This window comes from Urocitellus parryii, chromosome X (genome assembly GCF_045843805.1).
Source record: "Urocitellus parryii isolate mUroPar1 chromosome X, mUroPar1.hap1, whole genome shotgun sequence".
NCBI classification, from domain to species: Eukaryota; Metazoa; Chordata; class Mammalia; order Rodentia; family Sciuridae; genus Urocitellus; species Urocitellus parryii.
Window position 1 is genome coordinate 46,193,460 of NC_135547.1, and position 24,902 is coordinate 46,218,361.

General features: G+C 33.8%; 1 pseudogene; it reads left to right on the forward strand.

Moving 5' to 3' along the window:
- Positions 1 to 14,671: 14,671 nt before the first annotated feature.
- Positions 14,672 to 24,902, forward strand: part of LOC144250670 (chloride channel protein 2 pseudogene) — a 129,968-nt pseudogene continuing 119,737 nt past the window's right edge.

The window sequence follows — 24,902 nt, forward strand, 5'->3', positions numbered from 1 at the left end:
TTCTAATTAGTTTATACGATAGCAGAATGCATTTTGATTTGTTGTACACAAATGGAGCACAATTTTTCATTTCTCTGGTTATACACAATGTAGAGTCACACCACCTGTGCAGTCATACATGCAGCTAGGGTAATAAAGTTCATCTCATTCCATCATTGTTCCTGCCCCCATGCACCCTCCCCTTCCTTCCCTCCCCTTTAACCAATTAAAGTTCCTCCATTCTCCCCATGCTCACCCCTATGAGGGATCTGCATCCATTTATCAGAGAAAATATCCGGCCTTTTTTGGGGGGAATGGCTTACTTCACTTAGCATGACATTCTCCAACTCAATCCATTTCCCTCAAATGCCATGATTTTATTCATTTTTAATGGAGAGTAATATTCCATTGTGTATATGTACCACAGTTTCTTTATCCATTTATCTCTTGAAGGGCATCTAGGTTGGTTCCATAATTCAGCTAATGGGAATTGAGCTGCTATAAATATTGATGTAGCTATGTCATTGTAGTATGCTGATTTTTAAGTCCTTTGAATATAGACCAAGAAGTGAGATATGTGGGTCAAATTGTGGTTCCATTCCAGTTTTCTAAGGAATCTACATACAGTTTTACATAGTGGTTGCACCAATTGGCAGTGCCATCAACAATGTATGAGTATGTATTTTTTTCCACATCCTCACTAACACTTATAATTGCTTATATTCTTGATAATTGCTATTCTGAGTGAGATTAAATCTTAAAGTACTTCTGATTTTCATTTCTATAATTACTAGAGAAGTTGAATATTTTTTCATATATTTGTTGATTAATTGTATATCTTCTTCTGAAAAGTGTATGTTCAGTTCCTTAGCCCATTTATTGATTAGGTTATTTAGTATTTTGATGTTGAGTTTTTGAGTTCTTTATATATCCTGGACATTAGCACTCTATCTGATGTGCATGTAGTAAAGATTTTCTTCCACTCTGTGGGCATTCTTTTCATGTTATTGATTTTTTCCTTTGATGGGAAGAAGCTTTTTAGTTTGGATGCATTTTATTTATTAATTTTTAATTTTATTTCTTATGCTTTAGATGTCTGGTTACTGAAGTCAGGACCTAATCTGACACAATGAAGATTTGTGCCTACTATTTATTCTATTAGGTGAAGGGTATCTGGTCTAATTCCTTGGTCCTGAATCCACATTGAGCTAAACTTTGTGCATGGTGAAAGATAGTTGTTTTATTTCACTTTGCTGTATATGGATTTTCAATTTTCCCAGCACCATTTGTTGAAGTGGCTTTTTGCAAATGTATGTTTTCAGTGGATTTTTCTAGTATGAGATAACTATATATTTATGTGGGTTTGTCTCTGTGTCTTCTATTCTCTACCATTGGTCTACATGTCTATTTTTGTGCCAAACCATTCCATTTTGTTACTATAGCTCTGTAGTATAGTTTAAAGTCTGGTATTTTGATGCCTCCTGCTTTACTCTTCTTGCTAAGAATTGCTTTGGCTATTCTGGGTCTCTCTTTTTTTCAAATGAATTTCATGATTGTTTTTTCTATTCTTATGAGGAATGTTGTTGGTATTTTAACTGTAATTGCAATAAAACTCTTTTGGTAGTATGGCTATTTTGACAATATTAATTCTTTCTATCCAAGACCATGGGAGATCTTTCCATTTTTTAAGGTCTTCTTCAATGTATTTCTTTAGTGTTCTGTAGATTTTACTGTATAGGCCTTTCAACTCTTTTGTTAAACGGATTCCCAAGTATTTTATTTTTGTGAGGCTCTTGTGATTTGGTTAGTTTTTCTAATTTCTCTATCTGAGGGCTCATCCCTGATTTATAGAAATACATTTGATTTATGGGTTTTGGTTTTATATCCTGATCCAACTTTTTAAAAATATTTTTTTAGTTGTCAATGGATATTTATTTACTTATTTATATGTGATGCTGAGGATCAAAAATATTCTGGTGGAATATTTTTGATCCTCTAAGTATATAATCACATTGTTGAAAAATAGTGATAGTTTGAGTTCTTTTCCTATTCATGTCCCTTTAATTTCTTTCATCTGTCTAATTGCTCTTCATAGAGTTTCATGGAATATGTTGAATAGAAGTGGTGAGAGAGAGCATTCCTGTTATGTTCCAGTTCTTACAGGGAATACTTCCAATTTTTCTCATTTTAAAATAATGTTGGCCTTGGGCTTAGCATAGATAGCTTTTACAATATTGAGGTATGTTTCAGCTATCTCTAGTGTTCTGAACATGAAAGGGTGTTGTATTTTATTAAATATTTTTTCTACATCTATTGAGATGATTATATGATTTTTATTTTTAAGTCAATTGATGTTATTAATTATGCTTATTGGTTTTTATAGTTGACCAAATCTTGCATCCCTGGGATGAATCCCACTTGATCATGGTGGACTGTCTTTTTAATATGTTCTTTCATGCAATTTGCCAGGATTTTATTGAGAATTTTTGCATGTATGTTCATCAGGGATATTGGTCTAAATTTTTCTTTTCTTGATGTATCTTTGTCTGCCTTACTATCAAGGTAATTATAGACTTGCAGAATGAGTTTTGAAGGGTTCCCTACTTTTCTATTTCATGAAATATTTTGAGGAGTATTGGTATTAATTCTTCTTTTTAGGTCTTATAGAACTCAGCTGAGAATCTGTCTGGTCCTGAGCTTTTCTTGGTTGGTAGGCTTTTGATGATGTCTTCTATTTCATTGTTGAAATTGATCTGTTTAAATTGTGTATGTCATCCCAGTTCAGTTTGAGCAGCTCATGTTTCTCTAGAACTTTTTTAGTGTCCTCTATATTTTCTATTTTATTGGAATATAATTTTTCAAAATAGTTTCTAATTATCTTCTGTATTTCAGTGGTACCTGTCATGATATTTCCTTTTTTATCATAAACTTTAGTAATTTGTTCTGTCTCCTTATTTTCACTTGGGAGGCTAAGGTTTTATCAATTTTATTAATTTTTTCACAGAACTAACTTTTTGTTTTGTCAATTTTTATTGCTTCTTTTGTTTCACTTTCATGATTTCAACCCGAATTTTATTTTTTTTCTGTGTTTTACTACATTTGGTGTTAATTTCTTCTTCTTTTCCCAGGGCTTTAGATGTAATGTCAGGTCAATTATTTGTTGACTGTTTCATCTTTTAATGAAGGAGCTCAATACAATGAACTTTTCTCTTTTCATTGCCTCCATAGTGTCCCAGAGATTTTGATATATCATATCAGAATTCTCTTTTTTTCTAAGAAAATTTTTATCTCCTCCCTGATTCTTCTGCTATCCATGTGTCATTCAATAGTGTATTATTTATTCTCCAGATGTTTAAGGAACTCCTATTTTTTATTTTACCATTGATTTCTCATTTTCTTCCATTACAGTCTAATTGAATGAAAGGTACTGTCTCTATTTTTTTTTTGTATTTGCTAAGAATTGCTTTGTGGAATAACATACAATCTACTTTAGAGAAGAATTCATGTGCTGCTGAAAAAAAGGTATATTTGCTTTTTGATGGATGACATATTGTATATATGTCTGTTAAGTCTAAATTATTGATTGTATTATTGAGTTGTGTAATTTCCTTATTTAATTCTGGTTTGGAAGATCTATCCAGTGGTGGGAGAGTTGTGTCAAAGTCTCCCAGTATTATTGAGTTGGGGTCTATTTGATTCTTGAAATTGAGAAGAGTTGTTTGATGTATGTACCTGCTCCATTGTTTGGGGTGCAAATATTTACAATTGTTATAACTCATTGATGTATGATTCCCTTAAGCAGTATGAAATGTTCTTTTTTATCTCTTCTGACTAACATTGGTTTGAAGTCCACGTTATGAGAATTGAAACCCCTCCCTCTTTACATGGTCCATGTTTTTTTTCCATCTTTTCACTTTCATTCTGTGGATATCTTTTCCAATAAAATGAGTCTCTTGAAGGATGCCCATTCTTGACTATGTTTTAATCCAATCTCCCAGTCTATGTTTATTGATTGATGAGTTTAGGCAATTAAAATTCAGGGTTATTATTGAAAATATGGTTTGTATTACCAGACATTTTGGGTTGTTTTGGTTTTTTACTTGATTTGGTTTTCCTTTTGATTGGTATTTCCTTTAGTGAAGTTCCTCCCTTTGCTGATTTTTATTGTTTTTCATTTCCTCCTCATGCATTATATTGCTGAGAATGTTCTCTAGAACAAGTTTTCTCACTGTAAATTCTTTAACTTTTGCTTATCATGGAAAGATTTTATTTCATCATTGAATCTGAAGCTTAATTTTGTTGGATATAAGATTAGTGGTTGACATCCATTTTATTTCAGAGCTTGGTATATATTTTTCTAGGATCTGCTATCTTTGTGGGTCTGGAATGAGAAATCTGCTAAGATCCAAATTGGTTTCTCCCTTTATGTAACATGCAATGTTTCTCTTGTAGCTTTTAAAATTCTACCCTCATTCTATATGCTAGGCATTTTCATTATACTGTGCCTTGGTGTCTATCTCTTGTCATTTTGTACATTTGGTGTCTTATAAGACTCTTGTGTTTGATTTTCCATTTCATTCTTTATGTTTGGGAAGCTTTCTGATATTATTTCATTGAAGAGATGTGCATTCCTTTAGGTATCTCTGAGCCTTCTTCTATCCAGATAAATCTTAGATTTGGTCTTCTGATGTTATCCTATAATTCTTGGAGGTTCTTTTCATGGTTTCTTACCATCTTCACTGTGTGGTCAACTTTATTTTCAAGAGTCTATATTTTGTCTTCATTGTTTGAGGTTCTGTCTTCCAAGTGATTGAGCCTGTTGGTAATGCTTTATATTGACTCTTTTTTTATTTGGTTTATTGTTTTCTTTATTTCAAAGATTTCTGTTCAGGTTTTTTTTTTTTCCAGAATCTGTATCTCTTTCTTCAAGTAATCTTTTGCTACTGTATTTGCTCTCTTATCTCTTTGTTGGAGTGAGCAATTGTTACCTGTGTTTTCTCACTTATTTCACTGTTTGATTTGCAGATCATTTAAATTATGTACATTCTGAACACCTTCTCTGACATTTCATCTACTGTGCTGTCAATGGATTCTTTTGTTGTATCATCTTGTTTTGTTTGGGCCACTTTCTTCCCTTGTCTTTTAATGATTTTCATGTGTCTTTAATTCTATCAGTGCAGATCCTAGGTATTACAGTTTCTCCCTGTAATAGTGTCCCTGATAGTGTCCCTGCATGTTATCAATGTCTCACCATTAAGGGACAGATCAATATCAATAGTACTCAATGAAAATGATATACAGCCTTAAACAAAAGAGTTCCTATTTAAATTAATGCAGTTTCAACATCATAAATAGGAATCATGTGCTCAATTACTATCTGCAATATAAAAAATAGGTTTTCAAACAGGTCTACAGATTCTAATGATGGACAGAGAGAATTGGGGGGGAGGTGGAAGGTGTGATGTTTATGATGTAGGAGGTAAGAATATAGAGGTATTAGATCATAGGAAGAGTGAAACATGAATAAAAGGAAGTTATCTGATAACAGGAGAAGAGAGAGAGGGGTGAGCCAATGCAAGGCTATCTCCTACATCTGCAACAAGATGGTGGCTATTAGCGCCTATCAGGGATACCTCAGGTGTAACCAAGCCTGCAGGGACCTTGGTGATGGTCTTCTGGGTCCTGGGTGTTGTCCCTAGATGAAAGCAGTTATTTCTGGGTACTGTAAAACCTATAGGGATCTTGGCATTGGGCTTCCAGCCACTGGCTGGTGTCCCAAGATAGGAGCTGCCACAACTAAAGATGGTGGTGGCAAGAGCAGGGGTAACCTGAGATGGCATTGGAGGTGTCCCTACATGGCAGTGATCACTTTTAGAGATGGGGTTGAATGGACAAGCAGAACGATGACTTTGGGCAGCCTGTTTGGAGATGCAGTGCTGTGGTGTGAGAGCATGGTCCTCAGTGTGGTGTGCAGTCTTGTGCCTGGGCCAGCCTGGGCTCTGCACAGAACAGCAGGGCTGTCCTGGGCTTGCCTGGTCTCTGCAGGGGTCAGCAAGACAGTCCAATTTAGCCATTCTTATGGCAATGGTTTTTCCAAAAAAAGAAAAAAAAAGTATGATGACGCAATGAAAGATTTGATTCTCCTAGAAATTGAAGAAACAATGTTCACTTTAGTAATGTGGTTTTAAATAGATAGCAAAAGACATTTGATTTATAGCTTAGGTGACCTACAACTGAAGGCCAAATTCCCAATGTGATATTGTTAGTGCGATGAAAGGGAAAGGGGCTTTTTTTGTTCAACCAATGTCAATTATATTAAATACATAGCTTTGGCAGAGTTTTTAGTTAGTTTAGACAAAGTAAAAAATCATTTATCAGAAAATAAATCTTATCTCTATGACCAATAAAATGTGCCAGCTTCATAATAGAAAGGCTTGGATTCAGTACACATTTGGGTCTTTTCCTTGTCATTCTTTAATTCCCAGTGAATTCTGCAACAATTTCCAGGTAATTTACTAAATTTTGATAACAGAGAAAATAAATGAATTATTTCAGTGTTAAAGTGTACAACCATTGTGTCTTAGATATCAGAAGCATTTGACAGTTCTCTTTTTCAGTTTTCACTGACAAATTTTTTTATATGAGAGTAAAAATGTACTTAATTTTTAGAGTATCTACCTTTTTTGGTTTTAAGATAATTTTATGTTTAATAAACAAAATTGCTCGCATTACAGAAAAAATATGAAACTACTCTTTCAAAATTAGACAAATATAACAAAATATGAACCTACTGCAAAAAAGAAAGATAATGTTAATTTGTATTTATTAAGCAGATAATTGTGATTCAAACATGTTACTAGAAACTTTACATTCATACTTTTTGAAAATTCTCAAAGTAATATTATAAATTTGCACACTTATACCAAGAAGTTAAAGACATAATATTTTGTCAAAATTGGGCTTAAAAGGGTAATTTTGTCTTTCATATTTAAATTTTGTTTGTCCTTAGATATTATAATTCATGCAGGTTCAGGGGGCAAGGCCATAATATGCTCAATAAATTGAATCACACCAGTTCATTCATTCAGCATAAATGGTAAAGAACATGAACTTTTATTTCAGGCAGACATACACATAAATACTAATTCTGCTATTTACAAAAGACACTTAACCCATTTATTTCTTAGTTAATTCATCTTTAAAGTGGGGATAATTATTCTTAACTTATAGGTTTTATTGAATTAATACATTAGAAAAGTTATGTAAAGTACTTAACACAATGCCTGGAAAATTATAAGTACTCTGTTTCAGCAATGAGTATTATTATAATTATTATCATAAATGTATACTTATTCAGTTTCCATAGAAAATATTAAACACCAAAGAGAATTTAGAGGGTGGAAAACCTATGCAGTGTACCTTATCTATAACTGTTTTTGCTTAGCTATCTTGTATAAATTGAAAAATTAAAAATCAAGAGATATTACATAAAATTTTTAATTCTAAAAAAACAAGAGGATCCTGAAGTATACATCCAAATTCTATAATGGAAAAACTTGATGGACTTAGTGGTTTAGTTATAGTCTATAGTTTTCCAAATTCTTCAACCTTTTCTTTTACTCAATGATGGTTTATTATCTTTCATGGCCCAATGAATATTTAAAAGTATGACTTTGGTTTAGATAAATGGAAATAAGATTCATTATTTTTTCTATTTTCACCTTCTGGACCCAAAATTTGTACAATTCTAGCTACTTAATTCTCAAATTATGACAGTGTCCAGGTCAAATGTCTGGGTAATGCTCTTGAACAAATAAAATAGAGGAAAGTTCATAGAAGGTAGAAGGAAGAATTAGAGCTCACCCTCATATAAAACTTGAGTCCTTCTGTATTTGATTTGTTCTCAAAAGTATTTGTAAATAGTGTAGTTTGTCAGGTTCTTAATCTAGCACTCTTTTCTTTGAAATGTCTCTTAAAATTCACTGGACATTTTAGATAAACAGGTCATGGAAAAAATATAAGGCGCTTTTTAAAAATTTTTTTAAAACATTTATTTATTTTTTAGTTCTGAGCGGACACAACATCTTTTGTTTGTATGTGGTGCTGAGGATGGAACCTGGGCCGCATGCATGCCAGGCGAGCGCACTACCACTTGAGCCACATCCCCAGCCCAAGGCGCTTTTAATTAAAGAAAATTATGTTCAAAATGACCTATCATACATGTTAAAACACTATCAAAGGCTGAGAAGGTAGCTTAGTGGTAGAGCACTTGCCTGGCATGCACAAAGCCCTGTTTTCAATCACCAGAAATGCAAAAAAAGAAAAAAAGAAAGAAAAGGAAAATGAAAGAAAAAAAAACCTACCATCAAACATTTTTAATTTATACTATTGAAAAAAATAAAAGGAAATAATACAATAATACAATAAAACCAGTCAGTTTGTAATAAAGTGAGGGAATATGCATCTTTATAAAATATTAATGAATATTTAAATTAGACAAAATTTCTCCAGAGCAAATTTGCAGTATCTATAAAATTTAAAGTGAATATATTTATTAAATCAACAATTCTATGTGAAGAAAAATCTTGTACACAAAAATATACATATATATGTTAACAAACACAGAATTTGATTGCAACATTGCTTAAGAAATCACAATCTTAATATACATGGGATGTGACTATATACATAATATGTGGTTCACTCTTACACTGGTACATGTATGCAAATACAAAAAGAATACATAAATAGGAATGTGGTGATATGGATCATTTTATAAAGTACTTGTAAATGACAAAGCCAAGAAGGAAAAAAAATTATTTTTTAAATGTATTTTGAGTAAAATAATTGAATATAAACTCCACCTACAATTTCTTAACACACAGAGATCTCTGAAATGATAAAATATATCGCAAACTATAGCTGAATCTAGAGAGGAAGCTAGAAGCTATAATAAAGGAAGCTATTCTCTCCTGGAAAGTTTTGTTTATAATGAAAATAGTTGCTTATGAAAAGTATTGATTTTGATCATTGATTGAAGTTAAAATGGATTAATTAATTTAGAAAATTAATTGGATGGTATCTCTTACATTTAAATATATTTTAATATGTATGCATTTATTTGTAATAGTGAAAAAAATGAAAGTCATAATTCTTTTTTGGTTCTTTTTAGTTATATATAACACTAGGACCCATTTTTAACTAATTATAAATGCACAGAATATAATTTGTTCTAATTCAATCCCAAGTACTTCCCCTTTCCTTCTCCTACTCCATCTCCCTGCTCTCTTTGCTCTACTCTACTGATCTTTCTGCTATTTACTTATAGTTTTTTTTAATTAGTGTCTTTCAGATATACACATACACAATGTTGAGATTAAATGTGATATACTCACATATGTACATAGAAAACCTAGGTCAAATTCATTCCACTGTTGTTCCTTATTCTATTCATATTTGCTCCTCTTCATCATTTATCTACTATAATGATTTCTGTTCTATATATTTTTTTAATTCTGCCCACCTTATTTTGTATTAGTTTATGCATATCAGAGAAAACATTTAACCTTTGTTTTTTGGGACTGGTTTATTCTGCTGAGCACAATAGTCTCCATTTGCATCCATAATATGCTATAATGTCATTCATATTTAGAGCTCAGTAATACTCTGTTGCATATACATAACACATTTTCTTTGCCCATTCATCTCTTGAATGGAACCTAGGTTGGTCCCATGACTTGACTATTGTGAATTCTGTGACAGAAACATTGATATGGCTGCCTCACTGTAGTATGTTGATTTTTAAACTTTTGTATACATACTCAAAAGTGGAATAGCTGGGACATATAGTGGATCCACTCCTAGTTTTTAAAATAATCTCCATATAGTGTATAGTTAAAAATAAAGAAAAGGAAAAATGAAAAAAAAAAGCCTGGTACTGGCACCAAAACATGCATGGAAATGAGTGGAATAGAATAGAAAACAGAGACAAATCAACATAAATATAGATATTTGATACTAAATGTTTTAGTCACCTTTTTTGATGCTGTGACTAAAGGACCTGACCAGCACAGTTATAGAGAAGAAAGACTTTATTTGAGGGCTCAAACTTTCAGAGGTCTTAGTCTATGGAAGACTGACTCCATTACTTGGGGCTCAAGATGAGGCTAAACATCATGGTGGAGTGTGTGGCAGACGGAAGCAGCTCATATCAGCATGATCAAGAGCAGAGAGAGAGAGAGAATGTACTCTCCAGATACAAATTTATATACAATTTTCACCTCCTCCAGCCACACCCTACCACTTTAGCTAATCCTGTCATGGATTAACTTACTGATTGTTCAGTTATTTCTTGAGTCCTTCTGTATTTGATTAGTTCTCTGATTGAGCTAAGGCTAAAACTAAATCATTTGTCCTCTAAACTTTCTTGCATTGTCACACATGTGAGCTTCACACATGTAAACCTTAACACTAGACAAAGTTCCAAAAGCATACATTGGAGAAAAGCTAGCTTTTTTCAAAAAAGTTGCTGGTAAAATGGAAGTAGAAGATGAAATTTAAAGCCTATCTCTCGCTCTGTACCAAAGTCAACTTAAAGTGTACCAAAGACCTAGGAATTAAACTGTAAGTGCTAGAAGACAATATTGACACAACACTTCAACATCTCAATGAAAGAACTGACTTTCTTAATTAGACTCCTAAAGTGCAAAAAATCAAAGTGGGATAATATCACATTATAAACCTCTGCACAGCTAAGGAAAAAATTAAGAACACAAGAACATGAATAGATAGTCTGTAGAATAGGAGAGGTTATTTTCCATCTGTTCTTCAGATATGGCATTATTATCTATAATATATAAAAAATTCAAAATATATAACACCAAAACAAACAAACAAAAAATCTAAATAACTCAATCAAGACATTGTCAAAATAACTAAACAGACACTTCTCAAAAGAAAAAAATATATAAATGTCAAAAAATATATGAAAAAAAAGATAAGCATTTCTAGTGATAGATAAATGCAAATTAAAATTCCATTTGTTTTTTTTCTCACTCCGGTCAGAATGGCAATTATCAACTGCTATGGTTTGGATGTGAGGTGGCCCCCAAAAGCTAATGTATGAGACAATGAAAGAAGGTTTAGGGGGTGAATGATGGGGTTATGGGAGCCTTAACCCAATCAGTGAATTAGTCTCAATGGGCTTAAGTTAGTAGTAACAGTAGGCAGGAAAGGTATGGCTGGAGGAGGTAGGTTATTGGGGGTCATGTCTTTGGGGTACATATTGTGTATCTGGCAAGTTGAGTCTCTCTCTCTCTCTCTGCTACCTGATTATCACATGAGTTGCTTCCTTCCACCACACTCTTCCACCATGCTGTACTGCCTTACTTGAAGACCTAGAGAATGTAGCCAGCCATTTATGTACTGAGACTTCTGAAACAATGAAAATAAACTTTTTCTGCTGTACAGTGTTTTGGTTCGATATTTAAGTAACAGCAGAAAAAAAATGACTAAAAAAGAAATTGATGCCAAGAAGTGGAGTCGTTGCTGTGACTAACCTGCCTGTGTTATTCATAATCATTTGCAGATTTCTTGTGTGAGGAATTTAAAGATATTTAGCAGTGCAAGCTGAAAATGCTTTACGTTTTTGTAAGCGTAGTTTAATGGCTGATTTCAGTGGGAGCTCAGAAAACCAAAATGCCAATAGGACTCTAGAAAGTAAAGACAGGACCCAAGAGGGTTTAGAGGAAAAGGAGAACATTATTGGTAGTCGGACTATAAGCTACTCCTTTCATATTCTGGCTGAGAAATTGTCTGTATTTGCTTATGTCCTGAAAATCTCTGTGAGATTGATTTTAAAGATGATTGGGTCTTAATGTGGTGTAAGAAATTTCTAGACAGCCTAGAATTCAGGTGGTGGCATGGATATTGGTGACAGCTTTTAGCCAGTTTTTGTGATAATCAAGAGCAGAAAGCAGAGCAAAAAAATTTGAAAAACCTGGACTTGACAGGTGAGAGTAAAGTTGAGGCTAAGGAATTTGCATTCCTTAAAAATATTACCACCACCAAAGCTGAATACTTTACCCAGAAACAAGAAGAAAGATGGCTTTAGTGCCGTCAGGAATTGTAAAGATCATATTCATCTCTAACTCAAGGAAGAAAAAGTAAAAATTAAATTGAGAAGAGAACAGTGGCATACCCTTCTTGACCAAGGAGCCAAGGAAGATTTTCAACATTCTCAACTACCCAGACCCTCAGAGGTTGATATATACAAGGTTATTGGAGGGTTGGCTACTGCTTGAGATGGTAGCAGAGCTTGGTGTTAGTCATGTAGTTCTGGTTCAGCAAGAATGCAGGATGTTAGAATTAGGGAGTCAGGGAGACTTCCACCTAGATTACAAAAGAAGGCCTGGGAGGATGGGAAAAGTGCAGCTGTATCAGAGTTTCCACAGGCAACCCCTGAACAGGGGAAACATGAACATGTGAGGAGAAAGCTGAAAATGCTAGAGAAATTCCCAACATTTAGAAATGCCAAAAACGTGGGACATAGTATTGAGCAGACCAATCTAAGAGAAAGTTCACATGGGCTGCAACAAACTTGGCAAAAGGGGTGGAGCTACACAAGTCCTTTGAATAGAACATCACCATTTCAGGTGCCCCAGAGTCTGTACAAGAGGCTACAGAACTTTATTGCCCAGCTGGATTTTAATGTTGCTTTGACCATATCCCTTCTTTCTATGCCAGTATTTTTGTCAATGTAAATGTTTACTCTTTACGTTTATATGTTGGATACTTGTAAATAAGTTTTGCTTTTTACAGGAGCTCATGATGCAAGCTTGTCCTGAGGCTCAGAGGACTATGGACTTGTAATTTTGGACAATATTGGAACTGTTGAGACTATGGGGACTCTTGGATATGGACTAAGTATATTTTCCATTGGGAGAGGTCATGAGGTTTTGGGAGCCAGAGGTGGAATTTTATATTCTGGATGTAAGCTATCCCCCAAAGTTTATGTGTGTTACAATGCAAGAAGGCTTAGAGGAGAAGGATTGGTGCACAAATTTCTTAATCCAATGAGTGAATCAATCCCATGGTGGGATTAACCAAGTGAAATGAAATCAGGTAGGTTGTAACTGGAGAAAGTGGGTCATTGAGGGCATATATTTTGAAATATATATATATAAGGGGTACCTGGGACTGACCTCAGGGACATTAAACCACTGAGTGACATCCCTAGCTCTATTTTGTATGTTATTTAGAGACAGGGTCTCACTGAGTTGCTTAGTGTCTTGTCATTGCTGAGGCTGGCTTTAAAATGTAATTATTCTGTCTCAGCCTCCTAAGCCACTGGGATTACAGGCATGCACCACCATGCCCAGCAGGGTATATATTTTGTATCTAGCAGTATTTCTCTGCTTTCTGATAAACATGTGAGCTGCTTCACTCCAGCAGAGTCTTCTGCCATGATGTTCAGCCTCACTTCAAGCCCCAAGGAAAGGAGCTGACCTTCTATGGACTGAGACTTCTATGGATTGAGACCTCTGAAACTGATCCCATAAATAAATTGTTTCTACTCTATAATTTTTCTTGTCAGGTCTTTTATTTAATGTAGAGAAAAAGATGACTAAAACATCAACAATACAAGTAACAATAAATTTTGGCATGGATATGAGGAAAAAGGTACATTCAAACCTCTTGGTGGGGATGTTATATTTCCTAATCAGTGCTTTGCTTACTACTTATTGCCTCAATGAGTATTTATCAATAAGAAAAAGAAGTTGACATGTAAATAAATTATGTAAAAAAGTTGTAAATGCATTTCATCAAATGAAAAATATGACTTTAAGAGCAATATAGAGACTGTTATTAATTTCATATAACATTTGCCTGTACCTATTTTTTCTTGAATTTTGTAAACAATAGTTCTCCTTGTCTAATACCTATTTATCCTTTCTTTGCTAACAGAATCCCCATAATATTAAGAGTGGTCATCTTTCCAGCTAAAGGCTTTGTCCAGCTTGGATTACAGTGAAGATGCATTGCCATGAAATAAAATTCTACTAAAAAAATTGTGTGAGAAATATTTCTGGAAGGGACTTTCAGGAGCTATTATAAAGAACAATATGGAAGTTCCCTGAAAAACTAATAACAAATTTACCATATGATTAATATATCACACTTCTTGACATAGAAATAAAAGGAATAAAATCTGCATAACAAAGAGACACCTACACTCCCATATTTACTGGATTACTATTCACAGTAACTAAAGCGTGGAACCAACCTATATGAATGGATATAGAAACTATGGTCCATGTACATAGGTAAATATTATTTACCCATAATAAAGAAAGAAATCCTTTCATTTGCATCAAAATGTACAAAACTGAAGGAGATTATGTTACATGAAATAAACTAAACACAGAAAGATAAGCACTCCATATTCTATTAGGAAAAAAACAATTTGACCTGAATATTGAATTCTAGAGTCTGAGAAGGTTGAGGATGAGGGTGAATCAGAGACTGGATTTAACCAGTAGTGTTAGATTTTTGTTGTTGGGACCAAAAAAAAAAAAAAAAAAAGACAAGAAAAACTTAGAGGAGGACAAGCTCATTGTGGGCTCACAGTTTCAAAGGTTCTATTCATGGTCTGTCAAATCCATTTATCTGGCCTGCGGTGAGGCAGATCGTCATGGCTGAAGGGTATAATGGAGGAAAGCTCCTCAGCTCATATCAACTGAGAAAGACTAGCATACCTTGGAAAGAAAAATCCCTTCACAGAAATAACCCCATTGGCCTATTTGCACCAAGTAGGTCCTACTCCCAATATATCATTCATCTATAAATGGATTAATCTATTTAATGTATTGAAATGGTTAATTTGGCTTTTTTAAAGTATTTAACCTTTATTTTAATTTTTTAATTTTTATTTTTTACGTGGTGCTGAGGAGTGAACAGGGGGCTTCACCTGTGCTAGGCAAGTGCTGTACCACTGAGCTACAAACCCAGCCTTATAATGGTTAATTTGAATTGTCAACTTCATTGGATTAAAAGATGCAGAAGTTTCTGGGTGTGTCAATGAGGGTGTGTATAGGAATGATTGACATGTGGAACAGCAATCTGAAATGGAGATTCAGCCGCATGACCAGCTAGAGGTTCAAAACATAGAAATTAACTACTGAGATCAAATGAAAGAAACACGACTCTCAAATTACCTTTTTTCTTGCCCAGCTCAGAGATGGCTTTCCCCAGCTCTTGCCTCTAGCCACCTGATGTGGCATCAAAGTTTACACAAGAGACCAGCAAGAGAGAGAGAGAGAGAGAGAGAGAGAGAGAGAGGCACGCCAGAGAATGAGCTTTTATTGGGAAACAAAAAATTAAGGGCAAAATTCCATCCAATGAAGGTCAAGGGGGGCAGCATTCCAAGGTCAGGGTCAGTGATTGGCTTTCAGGTCAGTGGTCAGTCATATCCCCACACAGAGAAGCCCTCGCACCTGGGGAAGGGTGGGGAAGGCTCTGACACAGCTTGTCTGAGCGCCTCACATCCATCCAGGGAGGTAGCTCAATCACTTGCGAGAAAGGCTTCCCACAGGAGACCCTTCCTAAGCATGGGCAGCACCATCCAAAAGTCTGGAGAATTTGATGTAATAAAGTTTGGAAGAACAAAGAAGCAGCTGGGGATGCAAGCTTTATTCTTCTTGAACAGGTTTTTATTGCTGATGAGAATTTCTGAGGAAATCAGACTCTTGCTCCTTCACTTTTCCAAAGTGGAATCCGCCAATGATTTTCCAGGGAGTTTCCAGAAGCCTTTGGTCTGAGACTAGGGTAGCATCATCAATCCTTCTTGTTCTGAGGCTTCAGTATCTTGGACTGTGCAGCTACTGTGTCCTTCAGGTCTTCAGCTTGAAGATGGTCATTGTGGACTATCCAGCTTCTGGTTGTTTAAGCAAATCTATTAAACCTCCTTTTAATAATCACACTTCCTGTTAACTCTGTCCTCTAAAGAATCCTGATCAATATATCTACTGATGATGTCAGAGCACTAATTAATGCATAAGAGCCCCACCTCTGGACCTTGCTTCCTTGTGGAAAATTCTGCCCCTAACATACCCCTTGAATTGTATTTTTGCCTTCCCAAACTACAAATTGTGATGCTTTCCATACAGTAAGCTGTGTCAATAACAGGGTTCAGCTTACTTTCTTCCCTTTTTACATGGATTATTCTTTTGTGCTACCTGTTGCTGAATGCTGGATAATCATTGCTTATTGCATATTGTCCTGTTTTCTAGTTGTTTATGGTGGAAGAATATATCTTATCTTTGTTAATCTATCATGACTGTCAAAATAAATTCATGATGGTGTACCTATTAAATGAAAAATTCTAACTTAATAAAACAAAGACATCAAAGAATAAGTATCACTCTCCTAATCTGTTAATTATACTTCTCAGAAACAACAAATAAATTCATAATTACAAGATAGTGTTTTATAAAATACAAGCAAAATAATAGTTAATTTCACATCTGTATGTCTTTCTCATGTTATTTTCAAAAATTTTGTCAATATGTATCATTTCATTCAAATTAGGCAAAAAAAGGAATAGAAACTTCATTAATGAAAAGCTTAAAAATTCTTCATGAGTTTAATACTCCTACAATGTCTTTTATATGTGATGAAGACCCTAAATTATCCTCAAAAGTGTAGGTCTGCATTCAAACATGGAGAATGTAGACATTGCCATGAGTTTTTCAGACAATAACTGCTCTTTGAAATTCTTATGGAAAATTTATTTATGTTATGTATACAGTCCAGAAATTCCTTACATTCTCCTTAACTTGAAACAAAGAATTTAAATTGGAAGAAAATAGAAATGTGAGAAATCACATTGTTTTAGACAGCTTTTTTACTCTTGTGAACAAAAGACCTGACCAGAACAATTGGAGGAGAAAATGTTTATTTGGTGGCTCATGGTTTCAAAGTTCTGAGGCCATAGATGACTGATTCCATTGCTCTGGGCAGAAGGTGAGACAGGACATCATGGTGGAAGGATATCGTGGAGGAAAGTGGCTCAAGACAAGATACTGGAAAAAACAGAGAGCATTCTCCTCACCACAGACAAAATGTAAACCTCCATGGCATGCTTCCAAGGACCCATTTCCTCCAACCACATGGTACCTACCTACAGTTACTGCCCAGTTAATCACTATTATGGGGTTAATACACTGATTAGGTTTAGACTTTTATAACCCAATCATTTCACCTCTAAATGTTCTTGCATTATCTCACACATAAGCTTTTGTGGGAACATCTAATCTCTAAGCCATAACAAACATTCTGAGTGAGACCTAAGAAATATTCTTTGCTGACCTTTGATAATAAATTTTATACATTCTCCTTAAATTAAAGAAAAATATGTCATTTATTCTAAGAGATTTATCTTGCATAGTTTTCTTTTATTATTTTTGAACTCTTTGTCAGTAGTGCATAATGTCTTCTAGGTAGATTAAAACTGTAAGCAAAATACAAGCATTTAACACCTTTATTTTCCACAGTTTATTAAACAACATAAGTCATGACATTTGCTAATTTGTAGGCAATTAATAATTCCCCCCTAAGGTTTAATTAAATATAAAAATTTTTAGTGATCAAACAATGATCAGCATTTATGTTTTTATGCTAATATTTTGGACTTTAGGATCAAGTTTTTTTTGGGGGGGCATATATAAGCTATCAATAACAAAAAGTTGATTTTTTCTTTATTATGTAACTGTAGTTAATAAAACATTTAATCTGCTAACATTTTAAAATATTTATAAGCTATAACATGAAGATTAATTATGAGGTCATGCATGTCAGGAATCTATTATTACAGGAAATGAACCATCATTTAGATTCTACTACAGGCTATTCATTTTCTTTCCCAGTCTGTAGCAATTGTTAAAGCTGTGGATGTGATATAGACTTTTGGTAGACATAAATGTCAATTTTCTACACCTGTTAAAAATGTATGCTATAAATATTTCAAAAGTATTATGTATAAATCAAAAGTTTTTAATGAAAGATTCTTTAGCATATGCAAACAGCTTATTTTTAACAAATTGATGTCTTATACCTTTGTGATGCAAGTTTATTTTTCTTCTGCCTTATGTTGGTAAGCAGGTTAGAAGACATACCTGACTTTAAATTGAAAGTCTGCATAAACAGGTAACATAGGTTCCCTCAGCTTAACTAGAAGTTTTCTCAAAATATTCTAAGTAAAATTTATGTTATTTATATTACAATTTCTGTTTTAAGTTTAATTCATAATTGTTTGAAATGTGGGTTATGCTAAAGTAAATATAGGATAAAAACAATATAAATTAATTATATATTTTATTAATTTTCCAAGTGGCAAAACAATGAGATAAGGAAAATAAGCCTCATATAGACAATTTTTAAACATTTTCATGCATTACATCACCTGGAGGTGTTGTTAAAGCACAAATCTGTAAAACTCACACCTAGAGTTTCTGACTTAATGAGTGTAGGGCCTGAGATTTTGGAATTTCAATGCATTTCCAAGAAGTGTAGATGGAACATGTTGCAAGATTATGAATTCACTCTTTTGGGCTAGAATGTACTGGCTAAAGTAACCCTTTACTGACACCATATAAAAAAGTTTAAAAAGTTAAAAATGCATATAAAAACTGAAATTTAATTATAAAAACTATAGTGTGACAAAGGCAGTTATTTATTCATGACCTTTGAGTTCACAATACTTTATTGAATATCACAAAAAATACATAAAATAAATTAAGCAGAATAAATTTCATCAAAATTAAAAATTAATCATTTATTAAAAAATATTATTCAAAGAATTAATAGTTAAAAACTTTGCAAAATTAATAAAATATATAAATGTATATATCCAAGAAACTCAACTAAACTAAGCAGGGTAAACTGAAAGATATCCACACTGAAACATGGTATAGTTAAATTGTCAAAGGATAAGAAGATCTTTAATTTATTAACAGAGAGGTGACTTAAAATAGTCTGTGACTCCTAAGAAGATCAACAGTTGGTTTCTCACAAGAAACAATAAAATAAAGAAAGTAGTAGGTTGATATAATTAAAATGCTTAAAGAAAAAAAAAATGTGTCCTCTGAAAATTCTATGGAAAAGAATAGCATTCTAATAGAGTGAAGAAAAAATAAAGATATTCCCAGATAAATACAGCTAAAAAAGTTTGTAAGTATTAGACATGCCAGACAATAAATGTGAAGTTTTCTTTCAGGATGAAAATAAGAAACAGTAAACAATAACATGAGACCTAGGAAGAGAAGATGGCAGACCAGAGGGAGGCAGCATTCTATGTCGCTTGGTGATCCAGATCTTACCTAGTCAGAATACTGCATCTTTGACAGTGTTAGAGGACCCCTATACAGCTAATTTCCACATAAATCACCAGCACTGTGACCCCTGCATAGGACTCCAAGCCTCAGCATTTGAGTAGGACTTTGGACCTCTGACTCCCAAAACCCAAAGCCCACATTTCTAGCCCACACAGGACTCATGAGGACCTTATCAGAATCACCTATCAGCACCTCTACAGAACTCTCAAACTTCGCTCTGCTCCCATGCAGGTCACTCTGATGTACCTACCCACAGCACAACACCATCGCCTGGCTTCCCCCATGACACCAGACACCCAGGCACTGGAAACAGACCACCTCCATCTTAGATAAACTTTCTTGCCATATCAGATCTCCATCTGGCCATGTATCAGGTTTCCAACTACCCCTCTCCCCAAGGGAAATAACACAGTAACTATCGAACACAAAAACAGCTTTCAGTTGTACAGGTGTGTAGTGCAACCAGGGCACCGCCCACCTGGTTTGAGCCTCGTGTGAGAGGCCCTACAGTTGGGAACTGCTAAGGGAGAGGGAATATGAGACTAAAGTTTGGAGCCTAACAGAGAGACCAGGAACTGGGAAATTTCCAGGCAAGATAGGGAGATAGTAGCAAGTCATATGAGCAGTCCCAAAAAGAGAACTGTGATGTGCAGTCTTCCTGCAGGGACTGGCAGGTGGCACTCCCTGCTTCCGGGCACCCTACATCAGAACCAGTCTTTCCACCCTGGTTACCTCCGCCATCCTGAGGGCAGAGACACCAGCTAACAGCGGACAATCCCACCCACTGGATCAGAATAGAATCACAAAAGAAACAAATCTCTAAAACTAGCAACAATCCTGGTTTCTACCCTCAAATTCCCAACATATGTGAAACCAAAAACTTTGCATGAAATAGGACTTTGAGGACTGAGTCATCTGAATAATAAAATATAGAGGTGTTATATATGTTTTTTCCCTCTTTTCTATTTTCTTCTTTCATTTTTCTTTCATCTCAAAATTTTACTATTTTAACATCCTGTATTTGTCTAAATACATATGTGTGTTTGTTTTATGTACTCTATTGTCTTCCCACATACTTTTCTACGCTAAATTACTTCCTGTCTATTCTCTTGCTCCTAACCCTCTATATTAGATTTCTCTTTCACACTTCCTAATATATATTAAATCTGTATCCTCACATCCTACCTCCTCAGCATGTTGTACAATGCCCCAACCACAATTCATTGTCCACCTTCAGAAACTGTAAACCTTTTTATAAAGCTATGGATTATATTTTAGATAATAAATGAATTCAACATTTCAGTACATTGAGACTAAACTGTAAATGTCTTACAAACAACAAATTGTTCATAGGTAACAAATTCTTGATATTGGGATCTGTTAACATTGTCCTTCCTGACAAAGGAGAGATCTTGGAACCCTACAAGGGCACTATAAACATATAGGGTAAAAACAACAACACCCCAGACACACAGAGCTGGAAAGGAAGACACACAAACAACATGAAAAGACAAAGGAATAAAGTGCCCAAAACAAATCAAGATACCACTTCATTAGAATCATTGGCAGCCACAGCAGAAGAAATTACAGAGAAGGAGTTCAGGATTTACATGGTTAAAAGGTTCTGTGAACTCAAGGAAGATATAAGAGAGTAAACACAGGCAGTAAAAGATCACTTCAACAAGAAGCTATATTAAAAAAAAATTAATAATAATGCAGGAAGCAAAAGATCACCACAACAGGGAGATAGAGTTTGGGAAAAAAATTCATAAAATGAAAAAAACATAAACAAAGTTAAAAACTCAAATGAAAGCATCATCAAGGGAGTATACCATTTGTAAGATAGAACATTAGACAATGATGATAAAATATATAATCTTTAAAAGAACATAGAGTACACAGTGATAATGGTAAGAAACTATGAGCAGAACATTCAAGAAATATGAGATAGCTTAAAAAGACCAAATTTAACAGTTATTGGGATAGAGGAAGGCATAAAGATCCAAACCAGGGGAATGAACAATCTATTCAATGAAATAATATCAGAAAACTTTACAAACATGAAGAATGAATTGGAAATCCAAATTCACTAAGCCTACAAGATGCCGAATGTACAAAATCACAACAGATCCACACCAAGGCACATTAAAATAAAAATGCCCAACATAAAGAATAAGGAGAGAATTCCAAAACCCACAAGAGAAAGGAATCAGATTACATATAGGAGAAAAACAATTAGGATAACAGCAGATTTTTCAACACAGACCCTAAAAGCTACAAGATCCTGGAACAACATATATCAAGCTCTGAAATTAAATGGGTGCCAACCAAGAATCTTGTATCCAGCAAAATTAAGCAATACATTTGAAGATGACATACAAATTTTCCATGATAAACAAAAGTTAAAAGAATTTATATCTAGAAAACTAGCACTACATAACATTCTTGGCATAATATTCCATGAAGAGGAAACAAAAAAACAACAATGAAAATCAGCAGAGGGAGGTAGTAACCAAAATGAAAACCTAATCAAAGAAGAAAATCAAGTCAAGTTAAATAACAAAAATAATTAAATATGGCTGGGAATACAAACCAAATGTCTCAATAATAACCCTGAAGGTTAATGGCTTAAACTCACCAATCAAAAGACATAGGCTAGCAGATTGATTAAAAAAGCAAGACCAAACAACATGTTGCCTCCTGGAGACTCATCTGATAGGAAAAGACATACACAGATTGAAGGTGAAAAGTTGGGAAAAATCATACCACTCACATGGACCACAGAAGCAAGGAGTGTTTCCCTCCTCATATCAAATAAAGTAGACTTCAAGCCAAAGTTAATCAAAAGGGATAAAGATGGACATTACATAATGCTCAAGGGAACCATACACCAACAAGACATAAGAATTATATATATATATATATATATATATATATATATATATATACCCCAAACAATGGTGTATTTCTTTTCATGAAAAGAAAATAAACAAAGTTAAAAAAAATTTCTCAAGTTCAACAGTCAAATTGTCCACAACACAATAATCTTGGGTGACTTTAACACACCTCTCTCACTACTGGATAGATCTTCCGAATAAAAGTTGAAAAAATAAACTAGAATTCAATAATATAATCAATAAATGAGACTTAACTGACATATACAGAGTATTTCAACTGGCATCAAGAAGATACACTTTCTTCTGAGCAACACATGGACCCTTCTCTAAAATAGACTATATAATATGCCACAAAGCAATTAATAGTAAATATGTAAAAGTATCGATACTACCATGCATTTTATTAGATCATAATGGAATGAAATGGAAAATCAATGACAAAATTTTAAAAAAATAAAAATTTCTCCATCACCTGGAAACTAAATAATATGCTACTGAATAAACAATGGGTTGCAGAAGACATCAAAGAGGAGATTTAAAAATTCTTGGAGTTAAATGAGAAAATAGACACAACATATTGAAATCTCTGGGACCCTGTGAAAGCAGTAGTAAGATGAAAGTTAATTGTATGGAGTTCACTCCTTAAAAGAACAAAAAGTCAACAAATATATGACCTCACATTACATCTCAAAGCCCTAGAAAAAGAATAACAAATCAACGGCAAAAACAGTAGAAGATGAGAAATAATTAAAATTAGAGCTGAAATCAATGAAGTCAAAACAAAAGAAACAATCAAAAAATTTGACAAAACAAAAAAGTTGGTTCTCTGAAAAAATAAATAAAATTATCTAACTTAATGAAGAAAAGGAGAGAGAAAACTCAAATTACCAGCATACATATGAAAAAGGTAATATCACAACAGACTCTACAGAAATACAGAGGTAATTAGAAACTATTTTTGAAAACTTATACTCCAATAAAATAGAAGACATTGAATGCAATGACAAATTTCTTAAGTCATACAATTTTCCCAAATTGAATCAGGAATTTATACACAATTTAAACAGACCAATATCAAGAGATAAAATAGAAGACACCATCAGAAGCTTACCAACCAAGAAAAGCCCAGGACCAGTGAACACACACCCGAGCTCTACAAGACCTTTAAAGAAGAACTAATACCAATACTCTTTAATTTATATCAAGAAATAGAAAAAAAGGCAGCACTTCCAAACTCATTTGATGAGACCCATATCACCATGATTCCAAAATCAGGCAAAGACACATCAAAGAAAGAAAACTTTAGACCATTATCTCTAAAGAAAGTACATTCAAAAATTCTCAAAATAAAATCTGGAAAATTGAAATAAAAAACATATTAAAAGGATCATGCACCATGATAAAGTGGGATTCATCCCAGGGATGTAATGTTGATTCAGCATAAGGAAATTGATAAATGTAATTCATCACATCAATAGACTTAAAAATAAGAATCATATGCAAATCTCAATAGATGCAGAAAAAACATTTGACAAAATACAAGACCCTTTCATGTTCAAAACACTGGAAAAACTAGGGCTAACAGGAACATACCTCAACATCAAAATTGCTATCCATGCTAAGCCCTAGGCCAACATTATTCTAAGTGGAGAAAAATTGAAAGCATTCCCTCTAATAACTGGAACAATACAGGGGTGCCCTCTTTCACCACTGCTATTTAACATAGTTCTTAAAACACTGGGCAGAGCAATCAGACAGATGAAAGATATTAAAGGGATATTTTTAGGAAAAGAAGAACTTAAATTAGCACTATTTGCTGATGATATAATTCTATACCTAGGAGACCCCCCCAAAACACCAGAAAACTTCTAGAACTAGTAAATGAATTCAGCAAAGTAGTAGGATATAAAATCAACATCCATAAATCAAAGGCATTTCTGTATATCAGTGACAAATCCTCTGAGAGGAAAGTGACGAAAACTATCCCATTTACAATAGCCTAAAAAAAATACTTGGGAATAAACTAAATGAAACAGGTGAAAGATTTATACAATAAATGCTATGGAACCCTAAAGAAAGAAATCAAAGAAGATCATAGAAAGTGGAAAGATTTAACTTACACTTAATAGGCAGAATGAATATTATTAAAAACCATACTACAAAAGCACTATACAGAGTTAATGCAATTCCAATCAGAATTCAAATGGCATTCCTCATAGAAATATAAAAAACAATCATAAAATTTATTTTGAAAAATAAGAGAACCAGAATAGCTAAAGCAATCCTTAGCAAGAAGTTTGAAGAGGTGTCATCACAATACCAGACCTGAAACTATACTACAAAGCAATAGTAACACAAACAGAATGATATTGGCATCAAAACAGACTGGTAGACCAATGGTATAGAGTAGAGGACACAAAGACTAATGGGCAAAATTAAAATTATCTTATATTAGACAAAGGTGCCAAAACCAGGTATTGGAGAAATGATGGCCTCTTCAACAAATGGTGCTGGGAAAACTGGAAATCCATATGTAACAAAATGAAGTTAAACCCCTATCTCTGCACAAAACTCAACTCAAAGTGGATCCAGGACCCAGGAATTAAACCAGAGATTCTGTGTCTAATAAAAGAAA